Raw genomic sequence first — 14,254 nt, 5'->3', positions numbered from 1 at the left:
GTCATTTGGTGAAAAGCTGTTAGCTACTGTAGCAGTCAAAACCCTGGAGAGGCTAAAAAGAGAATTTCTCAACGCAAAAATCAGTCATATCAAAGTCGCACAGATTTCAAGGTTTCCATATTTACAGAAAAAGCCCAGAAATGAGAGTGACAGCACTTTGGTAGGAAAGGCAGCCGTTGGCACCACACAAGGGACTGCTGACAAGAGCCCAAGCTGTACTTGGATTCATAAGGAAAGGTCTTTGGGGAATTGGCTGGAAGATCAAGCAGGGTTTTGTAATATTTCCTGAATCCTTGGTTCACCTCCATGTGTCTTGTCTCTCTCTCTCTCTCTCTTTTTCGTAAGGGACACTGACAGAGAGTTTAGCCCCAGAACAGAGAGATTTGGATAAAAGAGAAAAGAAGTTTTTTTTTTTAAAAAGAATCTTGTATTAGTGGAATGTTCATCATTGATTAAAACAGTGAAAAAAACTGGGCCTGGACTGGAACCTTAAAATCTGCCTAGAGTGAGGGGAGACACTTAGCAGCACCACCCCAAGAACAGACCAGGGATTGAGTCACAATTCCACCCCTGCTCCCACAGTGTTCTGGGTGGGGAGAGAAGTTACTTCACCCACTTTCAATGGAGCAGCCTCTTACCCCTGTTCCCCGCATACTGGTCTGACTGGTAAGTGGGAGTCCAGGGAGCAGAGCTAAGGCCCCATTGCTCAAAGCAGGGACTATCAGACAAGCAGCTTCTATTCTCCCTTCCACTGCTGTCATCACACCGTATTCCCCAGCACAGCTGCAAAATGGCTGATCTGATCTATGATGCTTGGATAGAAACATTGCCCGGGTAGTGTTTGCAGCTCAAATGTGATGCCAGTGAAGGAGCATCAGAGGCCATGAGCAAACTTGAAACTGCACTGATTTTCATTGGCCACGCTGGAGAGAAATGCAAATGTATGCATTTCCTTTGTATATATAAATGGGGGGTTAAATTTAGCCCTGGCACAAACCGGTGTGAATCCCATGGATTTAGGGCTGAATTTGATCTATGGGGTGAAATCCTGGCCCCACTGAAATCAGTAGCAAAATTCCCATTGACTTCATTGGAGCCAGGAGTTCACATATGGAGTTTCAGTAGATAAATTCATTGGTTCCGATTTCTTCCCTTGCCCCTCACTGAAGCTATATGTAGCTTTGTAACCTCAATGCAAACCAAGCAGTGCAGAACATGGTTTTGTATTATTCTGCATTGGCACACACTGATCCCCCGCCCCCAATAAAACATTCTAATTCTTTGTTGTTAACACCACAGTTCATTAGGGAGGAGCGGATCCCAGTGCAGTACACAAATATTGCTGTGTTTGAACTCTAGTGAGACAGGGAAGTATTATTATACTTCTCGTACGGATGGGTAAACAGAGGCATAGGAAGATGGACTGAGTTGCTCAGGGTCACTCAGCAAGTGGGTAGAACACCTAGGAAGACTGGGGTTGAACTGGAAATCGGAGGTAGGGTAACCTCTTCCTTCCCCGGCTCTGCTCATAAAATGAACTCCACCTACTTGAGACATCAAAATAAGAGCCACTCACACTGGGATCATGATGATCTTCAGACTATGATCAAGCCTGCTTTGCTGGCCTCCTTGGACTTGGCTTGCCCCAGAGGGACTTGCATGATCCACTGGGCTTCTCAGGATTGGCTCCTTCTTGAGTTGGAAAAAAGAGTGGCCTCTCCCAAGTGCCACCCACTTGTGTGTGGCAAAGGGAGACATCGCTTCCAGGGAGGAGAATCTCTGAGAGTCCTGATTCTTAGTTCCTGTCTCTAGTTACTAACAGATCATACACATGCAGTAGGAGGCAGCATTGCCATGTTAATTAGCATGCACTGGAATAGATAACTAAGGGGAAGGACTATTTCTGAAGCATGCCTCCATGCAAATACAGCCAAAGATGCTTTGCCAAGAGGTACAAATCTGCCTCTTTGGAGCAGCTTCCCCCCCAGTGGTTGAATACAATGCCAGTGTTGTTCTGGATGAATTAGTTGCACAGCTGAATTGTGTTGTTCCTATCTCAGTTATTTGTCACTTTGCCAGCCAGTGACCCCCCTAAACAGCACTCATCATGGAGAATTGTTCCACCTGCTACCTGACTGGTAATTTCAGTTTTACAGACAGTCCACTTTTGTGCAGAATGGAACCTTTGACCTCTTAATTCCCAGTCGTCCTCATGAGCGGTTAGGAAAGAAATAATTTTTAACATACTTTTGCAGGTTAATAAAAACTTGTCTATTTCTAAACTTTTCAATCAATGGAAGCAAAGAGGAAAGCAAACAAACAGCCCGCAGTTACTGGAGCCTTAACTGACTGCTACTTTTGTGCCACTATCCTGTGACACCAAAACATATTCTTGGTAAAGCCCCAGTTTGCCATACTGGACTCTGTTATTGTAGAGGCCGAGGAATTTCAATCCATTCCATTTGATCCCTTCAGCTTATCTCCCATCGGGTTTTCATTCTAGGGTGAATTAGAACCAATTCCCTGATCCCTACAATAAAGGCACCCCCAAAGGAACAGGCAGTAGAGTAGAAGCTGTATATTTATTAAACCAAATAATAAAATCCTCTTTTGGCTGCCTATCTTTCATATAACAGGGTCAGATTTGTCTAATCTGCTAAAACGATGCAGGACTAGAGAGTGCACAGGTGGCTTATTTATAGCCTGAGAGTTGGATGTGAGAATTCACCATGCAGAAGAGTCATATAATTCATTCATCTCTCTCTTGTATGTGTTTATCTGTCCGCCATCAACATAATTTCTGAGTGCCTCAAAGTCTTTAATGTATCACAACACCCCTGGGAGGTAGGACAAGGCTATTGTCCGCATTGCGCCAATGGGGCCCAGAAAGATTCAGTGACTACCCAAGCTCACATAGGGATGGCTGTGAGAGCAGGAAATGAACCCAAGTCTCCTGAGTCCTATGCTAGTGCATGAACCAGGGCTGGGTGAGCGGAGCAGCCACCAGGGCACGAAGCCGGGAGGCGGAAAAATGGGGTGGAAAAATGATGGGGAAAAAACAGTAGGGGGAGCAAATATGCTTGCTTGCCTAGTTATGGCGTGTACCACTTGACCATGCTTCCCCTCTCAATCATAACTCCACTATTTGTAGCCAATGAGGTTATTTGTTTCTGACACTGGACTACACAGCCCATTTGTCTGATCTGGTTCCTTTGTTCCACATCCACAGCACACACATTTATTGTTGCTGTTTTTACATTAATCCAACCCATTCTGCTTTGACATGGGCTTTAGAAATACACAGGAAGATCTAGCTAATGCTTAATTACCCACATCGGTCCATTGCCATTACCAAATCCTAAACTGGTCACTTCCAACTGCATCATCATCGTGTTCATTTATTATTGATCTTGCAGCAGCACACTGGGGGCCCCGGCCAAGGATCAGAGGCTCACTATTGTGCTAGCCACTGGACAGTCCTGAATAATACTGCCCGAAAAGCTTACAATCTAACAAGAGCCAACAGGATAATCAGACAAATAACCAAGGGTTGGGAGAAATGAGGAGGTGCCAATGAAGCAAGAAAGTCACTGTGCAATGCCTGGTTTCCATTTGGTAGTACCTTACACCCTGAGTACTCTGACTGCCCTCCACAGGCTACTTACAGAGTAAAGCGTTACTGATCTGGAGTCAGAGTATGAGAAACTGGAATGCAACACACAGGAGGGCTCAGATAGGAGCATCACCCTATCTCCCTTGTCTATTTTACTAACTTTCCCTAAGCTGTAGATTTCCAAGGTTTCTGAACATCCCCCCTCAAAAAAAAGGGGGGGGATGAAAAATACAGAGAGCGAGCTTATTATAGTCTCAATGCCCCTGAATCTTCATCAGGATGAACTACATATGTCCAATTTTATTTCCATCTTGACCAGATTCATCCCTGAGCCCCACACAGAAATAGGCTGTTGAAGTTTAACATTGCTTGGATCCAAAGACACAAATTCAGTGCAAGCACAACTCTGATTGACTTCATTGCAGTTGATATCAGGCCTGAGTTCGCAGTATTGACAATTCCATGATTTTATTACAAGTCTTGTGATGCTTGGTGCGTTTTTTTAAAGCCCCAGCTCCCGGAGTCATGTGAATACATGAAAATCTCAGCTTATTTTTTTTTTAAATAAGGTTTTGGCTGTAGGGTTATGGAGAAAAGCTTGGAAACAAGACCCAAGTGAACTGCAAAGTTTAAAAACAAACAAAAAAAACCAGTAGTCAAATAAAGAAATCTAGAGCTGGTTGGAAATTTTTTGATGGAATGTTTTTCTGTTGGAAAATGCAGATTCAGCAAAAGCTAAATGAATAATGGGAAGCTGCCAGTTTCAATGAATGTTTGTTCCAATAGAAAAATTGAGGGGAAAAAAAGAATTTTTATATGGTCAAAAAGTTCCATGTCAACCTTTTCACAATGGAAAATTTAAACAGTTTTGCATTTCAATTTTTAAAAAAAAATTATGCCATAAAACAATTTTTTTAAAAGCCAAAATTAGAATGAGATGTTAAACAAAACATTTAGATCAGCCTGTAACAATTCCTTTTCCAGAGTTTTATTTCACAGGGAATTTCAAGGTTTTTTTGTTTGGTTGGTTGGTTGGTTTTGTTCTGTTTTAGAATGGGAAAAAAAGTTTTCAATTCATGGCATTCTCCACAAAACAAAAATAATAAATAATAAATAACAATCAGGGTGCTACCCAGTTCTAAAATAACTTTGTAACAGGGGGTATGTGTACACTACTATTAGACACCTGTGGCTGACCAGCGCCAGCGGACTCAGGCTCGTGGGCCTGTTTAATTGCAGTGTAGATGTTTGCGCTCAGGCTGGAACCCGGGCTCCAGGACTCTGAAAGGCTGGAGTTTGAGTGTTTACACCGCAGTTAAACAGCCCTTTAGCCCAAGCCAGCTGGCATGGGCCAATTGCGGTGTCTAATTACAGGTTAGATATACCCAGGCTTGTGAATCACCATCCATTCACCTAGCTACCACCTCTTGCAGTGGTGGATCTATTACAGGGTGGAAGAACCCCGTCTGTCACCATTGTAAATGCTTACACTACAACGTAACAGCACCATAGCTGCAGCTGAGTCACTGTATCATTTCTAATATAGACATATTCTAAGTGGTGATAAAGCCCAGCTGGAGAGAGAGCCATGTAGAAAAGCTCTCCAGTCAGGGGGGCCTGGGAGAGACCTGGCTCAAACATGGAAGAGATGTAGATTCCCAGAGAAGAACTTAAGGGGCTGTTCCAGGGAAAACTGCAGCACAGGAAAAGGAGCAGACCTAGCTATTCAGTACGGGGTGCTGGGCCGGAACCCACAGAAGAGGGCGGGACTGAGTTCCCCTACCAGCCACAAAGAAAGGAACATACAAACCCATTGCAAGGGGACTGCAGGCTAAGCCCGGAAGATAGGCTGAGGAATAGCCCCAGAATTTTGTTTGTGTGGAAAATATTCTGGGACTTTTAGTGGGGACAATTGTGATGTCAGAAGGGGTGGCCTTAAGTCACTGGTCGAGGGCCTAGGCACTGGTAGAGAAACCATCACAGCACCAGACCCACCATCAGTAGGGGGCGCTAGAGAAACAAGAGAGCTGCTATGCCATGTTTGACCTAGCAGTGAGTGGACTCAGTTACTACACCTCAAAAATGTACTGTTTAAAGAACAAAAAATAAGCAAAGCCGCCTTGTGCATTTTCAGCCAGCCTCATGATGGTGTGGATGTCTGACTTGTGATTTTTGAACGCTTGGAGTTGGCTACATTGATCTGTTCCCTGTAGAGAGATAAATGGGGCAGGGTCCCCCGGGTTTCAACTTCTGTATGAATGGCTCTGTAGGTATCATCAGTGAAGCCGCCAAGATTTGGAGGTGAGTGATGACTTTATTGGTAACGGACAAACCCGGGGCTCTTGCACCGTGTGCATTGTGGTTTCTAGATATAAACAGAAAATAAAATTAAGCCAATTCTTTTTAAAAATCTCTTGAATATTCATATCAATATGGCTGGGTTTGGATATTCAGCCTTGGAAGTTTCTGTCATGTCAATTGAGAAGAAAACCCAACACCACTCATTTTTCATACTTTAGCCTTATCCAGTCAGTTTTGTGCCCCCCAAAAGTCGTTAATCTTCATTATATGCTACAATTCCTGTTGTCTGGTGGCTTGATGGGCAAAAAAAGGCCCAAACGACAGGAGCTCATCCACATCAGCACTAACACGTGAACAAATGACGTGTTCAGGGTGTTGTGCTATAAATCACGGACAAACAGGGGACCGGCAACAGAACCGGCACACAAAAAGTGCAACCTCAGTAACTATCTATATCCTACTCAAGGATGGGCTGGAGAGATGCTCAGGGATGTGGAGCGGGGAAGGATTCACAAAGGGAGATCGTGCTTAAGCAATCTGGAAGAATCACTTTTCAGAAATAGCACGAATTGGTGGCCAGGGGATGCTGAGGACACAAGTTCCCTGGAGTCTAAGGAAGGCCTTGTTACTGCAAAAGGTCATAGGGCTGCTACAGTTAAGCGTTAGACATACGAATGGAAGGAGATTCAGCTTGGGCAACAACAGTAAAAGCCTTTTAGGATAGGGAACAAGGAGAAGGAGCTTTCTGCCAGGTTCCATATTAGATGGAATTTCACTCATTTTCTTTCAGGAAGGAATGGGCAGCAAGGAGGTGACATTTGCAGACAGTACGGCACTTTGGTGGGTCAGCCAATTCAACAGTAGATAACAATCAGATTCCTAGGGCAGAGCCTTCGCTGGTATAAGCAGTCATATCTCCACTGAAGTTGATGGACCAGGTGAAGGTCTTCCTGCATGTGAGATGGAGAGATTCAGAAAAGAGATATATGTGGCTTATGCAATTCAGCGTAGATATATGTAAGGTTTACAGGGCTGTGGATGGATCAAAGGTTTCCTATCCACTCAAAATGCAGATCAGAGCAAGGATCTGGGAGTTATGAACTGAATTCCAAAATCTACAGCACATCACTTAGACGCAACGGTGAAAGGAAACAGAGTGCTAGGAATGAAAGAGATGGCGCAAAGCTCCATAACTAGGAGAGACTGGTTGAAATTATGCAAAGGAAAATTTAGGCTGATTATCGGAAAAATATTACCTAATCGTGAAGTTTATTAGATGTGAAATAGTCTTTCCCAGAGGAAGTGGTGAAAGCCTGGTTATTAGAGCCATTTAAATCTAAACTGCCCCCCCCACCATCACATTTATTCTGTAACAAACCTGCATTAGCAAGGGGATCTATTGAGTTATGTCCACTGAATTCAACACCATTGCATCAGAGTAATTTACAAGGGAGACACAGGTTTTCGGTTATTTGCTCTGATAATTAAAATAGCCAAATACATATTTTCTAGAGCTGGTCAAAATCATATTTAATTCTCAGTTTTAAAAAAGGAACCATTTTTATGCAAGAAAGTGATATTTTCCTCAAAAAATCATTTGAGAATTTTTGGTTTTGTTATTTTTTCCCCTTCATTTTTTTCCTTTTGAGAGTAAAAAAGGGATGAGAAGAGAAAAATGGAAAGAACAGGAAAAAATGGAACAAAGAACCCCAATAAATGACGGAATTTTTTTTTCTAATTTCATCCAAACCACCTCCCACATTTTGAAAAAAACAAAATGAAAAACAAAACGTGTGTGAAATTTTTCATTTTTTTTTTAAAAAAAAAAGCTCATTTTCAACCAAAAATTTCTCATGTGAAAAATTTCACCCAACCTTCATATTTTCCATCATTATGTGTTAGTCTATAATCCTGTGAGAAGTCAGCCATAAAAACTAGATTCAGTTTAATCTCTGCGCTTGTGTGCATGAGGACACTCAGGAAAGTTAAGATGAAGCAGCTAAAAAAGCATGAAGCTAATGCATGTAAATTAAAGCATATTAAACTCCCCCCTCATGGATGTTCTCATTTGAAGTCTCCTTAGTTCACTGTACTGTCCTCCTCTGGATTAAGCTACAGGAAACTAAAGCCATATCTACCCTATAAAACCACCACCGTTAAATCACTTGTGCGCACACATGTGGCTCCTTGTGTTAGGGTGACCAGACAGTGAGTGTGAAAAATCAGGATGGGGGTGGAGGGGGTAATAGGAGCCTATATAAGAAAAAGACCCAAAAATCGGGACTGTCCCTATAAAATCGGGACATCTGGTCACCCTACCTTGTGTCGGCAGTGTGTGTCCTCACCAGGAGCACTTGTATTGATTGTATTGTGGGGCTTTGTGAGATAGCTCCTGAAAGCCGGTGACAGTTGACATAAGGAACACAATGTCTACACTGACACTGCGTTGACATAATTACATCAACTGTCTCTACACCGCATGGGGAGGTGGTGTGTTACTAAATTGGCATAGGGACACATTTACGTCAACGGGAGGCAAATTTAAGTGAAGACACTTCCACAGCTAGTCTGATGCAAGGCAGCTTGTGTCAACCTAACCCTGAGTGTTGGCCAGGCTTAAGGTCATTTTACTTCTAAATAAAAGTGTTCACATACAAGTTGCATGTGCTTTAATGTAAGCCTTTAATTAATTCGCCTTAACTCTTGTGTAGACAAACCTCAAGTATAGTGAATGACTGAGATCAGAACTGAAATACTTTTTTGGGGGGGATAAATAGAGATAATAGGTTTGAGCCAAAGCCCGTTAAGAATCCAATTGACTTCAATGGGTATAGCATCAGCCTCTAAGGGTAGGTCTACACTGACCTGGTAGTTCGGCGGCAAGAAAATCGAACTTCTGGGTTCGACTTATCGCGTCTTGTCTGGACGCGATAAGTCGAACCCAGAAGTGCTCGCCGTCGACTGCGGTACTCCAGCTCGACGAGAGGAGTACGCGAAGTCGACGGGGGAGCCTGCCTGCCGCGTCTGGACGGAGGTAATTTTGAACTAAGGTACTTCGAACTTCAGGTACGTTATTCACGTAGCTGAAGTTGCGTACCTTAGTTCGAATTGGGGGTTAGTGTAGACCTGCCCTAAGAAAGGAGCTCACAGAGATATGCTAATGTTTTTCATAGATTCATAGAGTCCAAATAGGACCATTATGATCATCTAGTCTGACGTCCTGTCTAAAACAGGCCAGAGAGATTCCCCCAAATAATTCCTGTTTGAACTAGAACATCTCTTGGGGGGGGGGGGGAATATCCAACCTTGATTTTAAAATTGCTAGAATAACTCATGGTAAATTGTTCCAATGGTTAATTACCCTTATAAATTTGGGGAATTAAAAAGAAAAAGACTAGCTGCAGCCAATGCAGCTAAACTCAGGATCTGATAAAAGGAGAAGACCTAAAGAAACAACAATTTAGCCTAATTCTTTTTCGCTGTACAATATAGTGAACAGATGACTGAAGCTAGCTACTATGGGAGCAGTAAGGGTAAGTCACTGTTTGTTTTAAGTTGATAACTATTTGGTAGGGGGGAAAAAGACAGAGTCCAGAGAGCTTTAAGCATGATGAGATGAGTTAGATGGGGGGGCCACACAGCAGCCGGGCAGTAGAGCCAGCCTATCTAATTAGCGAAGTCTCCCGCCTATTGGCAAGTCACTGGACTCGATTAATTAGCTGTGTAAAGGGTGGCGTGATGATGTAGATGTGGCTAAGTAGTCACCTGGGAGGTGCAAGTGAGATGGAAGAGTCATTTGCAAACTAGTGTAAATGCGACCTGAACTCCTTTGAGGGCAGAGCAGGGGGGCAGTGCGCAGATGAGAAATAGGATCGAGTCTGAGTCATTACAGACTTGCCAATGCCGGCCCTTGTTAGCAGTTGAACTCATATAGTGGGGGAGTATGCACGGGCAAGGGCACTAAACTTACTATATGAGACAGTGTGGCCTAGCGGCTGGGGCATTGGACTAGGACTCAGGAGACCTGCGTTCAAATCATGGATCTACCACTACTTTGATAGATCACCTTGGACAAATCCCTTCCCTCTCCGTATCTCAGTGTCCCCAGCTGTAAAAAGGGGCTAATGCTCTTTCACTCCTTTGCAAAGCACTTGGAGATCTATGAAGGACAAGTGCTGTTTGAGAACTAAGTATTGTAAATTGAAGTAGTATCCCCAGTCCCAGTTTAGCTACGGCACGGTGCTACCGGCTGTGGAAGCAGCTGCTCAAGCGCCTGAATTCCTTGCAGGCTATAGTGGCCTTTTAGCCACCACAGAAGCATGTTATACTGTAGTCCTTAAAGCAACTGGATAACATACCCGATGGCCCCACAATAAATGGAGCTATGACTCCAGCTGGTATCTCTGCAGCAGAATCATGTGGGGTTTTTGGCTTCTTTCCATCCCATCATCAACCTCACTAAGAACGTCTACACTGTACAAATAAATAAATAAAAACACCCCATCAGCAAGTCTCAGAGTCCGAGTCAACTGACCTAGACTCACGGGGCTTGATCTTCGGGGATACAAATAGCAGTACAGACATTGCTGCTTGGGCTCTGAAACCCGGTAGGAGTAGAGAGTCTCAAACTTGGGCTCCAGCCCAATTGGGAACATCTACACTCCTATATTAAGTGCCGTAGCACGAGCCCTGTAAGCCAGAGTCATTAGACCTGGGCTCTGAGACTCACTGATGCAGGGTTGGTTGTTGTTTTTTTGCAGTGTAGACCTATGCTTCGTGACACTCTTTGGTTGTAAATCAGTCATTGCCTCGGAATAAGAAACTCTCCTCTTTGCTAGCATGGGCACATTATATAAAAAGCCCTGCCTGCACCGCGTATGCATCAGCACTGCACGCAGCCTTTGTTACGCCAGCGGCAGTGTGAACATCACAGACAGTCTGCCCCCTCACTGGCACCTGATCCAATTCAGAGCTGCACTGCACTTGCAGGGTGAATGTCAGGACAAAGAGCGTTCATCCCACTGGAGACCTCTCATTGTCTGTCAGTAGCAGATCTGCTGAGTGAGCCAAAACGGAGCCCTGCACGAGCTGGGAGGAGTCATACAGCGCTTGTCTCATATGCAAGTCATGCTTGAGCTACCTTACATAGAGCAGACTAGGGACAGAGTAGGGTGAAATTCACCATAGTGCAAAAGACCATATGCATCTCTAAAGTGCACTTGGTGTACAGGGTTTGGTGTAGGACCTCTATGCTGTAGAGAATTACGCCTTTTGAACTGCAGATATCACAGTGAATAATGCCTGGTGCTCATCAAGCTCTCTGTAGGCCAACAATATGCCCATTGCAGCAGAAGCACCTGCCTGCAGTTAACAGGTATTTCCCTTTTTTAATTGGCAAAGTATGCGACAGACCCTGCTGGGTTATGTCACATCCATCATCCAGCCTGACCCAGTGAGACGAAGCCCAGCAACGCACAGGTTGCTTTGTAATCACCTGTGGGAAGACGTGCCGCTGAAGGGAGCTGGGAATCGATGGCATTTCAGGCATGAGCAGAAACATGTACTTGTCACAGGGATAAAATGTTGCCATGGAATAATGGCCTCTGCTGGTGCTTAAATGCTGCAGCCTGTACTTTCAAAGCCAGAGGCATCAGTCCTGTGGCAGTGCTCCCTTCTCAGGACTTTTTATATATACCGAACAAGTGATACCAATCTGATCATTTTATCTGAGCATTGTTGGTGCCATACAGCACTATTCCTCACCTGCCTGGCTGGCGTGGCAAAAAACAGAGCCATTGTGCACTTCTTCCAATCTTACACCAACATAACACGGGTCTGTTATTACTATTTTTGCATTTGTAGGCTCTAGAGCCCACCTTCAGCTGATATTGGGACCCCATTGTGCCAGGCATTGTATAAACACTTTGCAGGACAGTCCCTGCCTTGAAGAGCATACAGTTGAAATAGACAGTGAAGATAAAAGGGAGTATTTTTGTCCCCATTTTACAGACGGGGAACTGATGCAAAGTGAGAGATTAACGGCCAGATTTTAAAAAAGAATATGTTGAGTGCTGTATACTTTTGGAAAGCTCACTCTATAAGTGTCAGAATGGGAACCGCTGTGTGAACCTTGAAAAATCTTGCCCTTTTTTAAGGGGCTGGAATGGGAGCCAAGTACTTTGGAAAATCTGGCCACATGTGACTTGACCAAAGTTACTGGGAGTTTGTGGCAGAGATCTCCTGAGTCCCAGATGAAAAACCTCAGAGAGAGGCCCCCAGGTAGCTGCATGCATCTATTATTTAAATCTGCATGCCTTGTGCTGTACTCTGGGGCTTGCAGAGGTGTTGGGTAGCTAACCCTCTGGTACTTTTGGAAAATCCCAGAGCCAAGCACACTCATTATCTTTGCACGATCTTGGGCAAGCTTTCAGCCAGCAAAGGCACCTGAAAAACCAGCTGAAAATAGCTGTCTCCCAGCTCTCATAGAAAATAAGGTGCCTACCTACCACACTGTGAACTCACAGAAGTCTGAAAACATTCGGCTAAGCAACTTGCTCAAGGCGAGTAAGTAGCGAAGCTGGGAATAAAGCCCAGCTCTCCTGGCTCATTAAAAACTCGGTTACAACAAGGCTGTATGCAGCCAACATTCATTCATGGCTGTGTCTAGGAGACTAGACAGACAAGGCGGGTGAGATATTCGCTTTTATTGGACCAACTCCCATTGGAGAGAGAGAATATTTTGAGCGACACAAAGCTCTTCTTCAGGAGACAAAGTCAGGATTCAACCATATTTTCACCATGTCCCTGAAGTATTGGACACTGCAGAGCCGCAGCCCATTAAACCACAAACTGGTCCCAAAGACCCCGCAAGTCAAAGCTGTGTGTTATGCATGTCCCCCAACATGGTTCTTCTAATCAGGTCCACCAGCACAATCAGAGTCATGTAAACCAGCCCTCGGAGGTGGAAGACTCTAAGCCTACACCAGTATCATGAGACATCCCAGTCAACCAAACCCATGCAAATTTCATCTTAATTCGCCACATTCTCTGCTGGAATAAATGGGCTGAATTTCATTGACATCAACAGAATGGGCCCATTTAGACCAGCAGAGAATTTGCCCCAATGTCTTCAATTAAAATATGGCATTTTGCCTCCCTATTGGAAAACATACCACATGCTCCAATTAGCTTTGATATTAAAGAACTGTTCCTTTTTGTTGGGAGAGGAAATTATTATAATTGGCCCTACATATTTCCTCCGGGCATTCATTAAGCTAATTATTGTTCAGCTTACAGTACTGCAAATTCTTTCCTTTACGAGAGACGCTGTATAAATACCTACGGAACTGAACTGATTGTTGTTTTTACATAATAATGGTCTTGACAAAATCTTTTTGTTTGATTGTTCTTCGCTAAATCATTCACGGAATTAGATTGGCTAAATTTTAATTTTGCAACAGCTTTTAGCTGAATGAACATTTTAATTGGCCGCTCAGCATTTTAACGAGATTGATTAATCTCTGAATCATTCTAACTGGCAGTTCCTAGTGATCCAAGTAATTTACTTACATCATTTATTTTTGTATGATGGAAGGAAATTTCATAATAATAGCATTTATATGGACCCTTCCATGCAGCGTGATAACTGTGGACAAATGAACCTTCCCAAACTTGATCTTCTGGCAAGTTCCACACGGCTCCAGTACACTTGCATGGAAGCCTGTACTTTTCTCCTTACATATAGTGGGACTAGTCTTAAATATTTCACCTTAAATATTATAGGCCAATTATTTTTACTGAAGTCAATGAGAGACTTAATCCTGACCTGGAACTTAAGGATTCAGCCCAATGATTATCATTTAGATTTTTGTACTGCCTCTAAGCAAAGGATCTGCAAAGCACTTACATTTTGTTTGGGGCCGGATACTGCTACCCTTACAGGGAGCAGCCCAGGGACCGGCAATTGCACAGCACCGACCTCTGCTACTTGAACGGAAGGAGTAACTATCAGCAGAAGTAGACTGTTATCCTTTACGTGGATCGGCATTTAGAAGGGGATGATCATGTGACTCGCCAATGGGTAAGTCAACTACTTGTGAGACAGCAGTGGATTGTTAGGAGATCAAGCTTCCTGGTTGTGTTCTGAGCTCTGGGAGTGGTGTGTGATTAGGGCAGAGGTTACAGACAGAGCCCAACACAGATTGGGCACATTGATTTTGAAGAGTCCTATGGGCTACTAGCAGACTAAGGAGCTACTCAACAGGAGCAACAGTCACAGAATAGGGTTGCCAACTTTCTAATCGCACAAAACCGAACACCCTTGCCCCACACCTGCCCCTT

Source organism: Terrapene carolina, unplaced genomic scaffold, assembly GCF_002925995.2.
Source record: "Terrapene carolina triunguis isolate 2854851 unplaced genomic scaffold, T_m_triunguis-2.0 Scaffold95, whole genome shotgun sequence".
In the NCBI taxonomy this organism is placed as follows: Eukaryota; Metazoa; Chordata; order Testudines; family Emydidae; genus Terrapene; species Terrapene triunguis.
Note: the sequence above shows the minus strand (reverse complement) of the source record.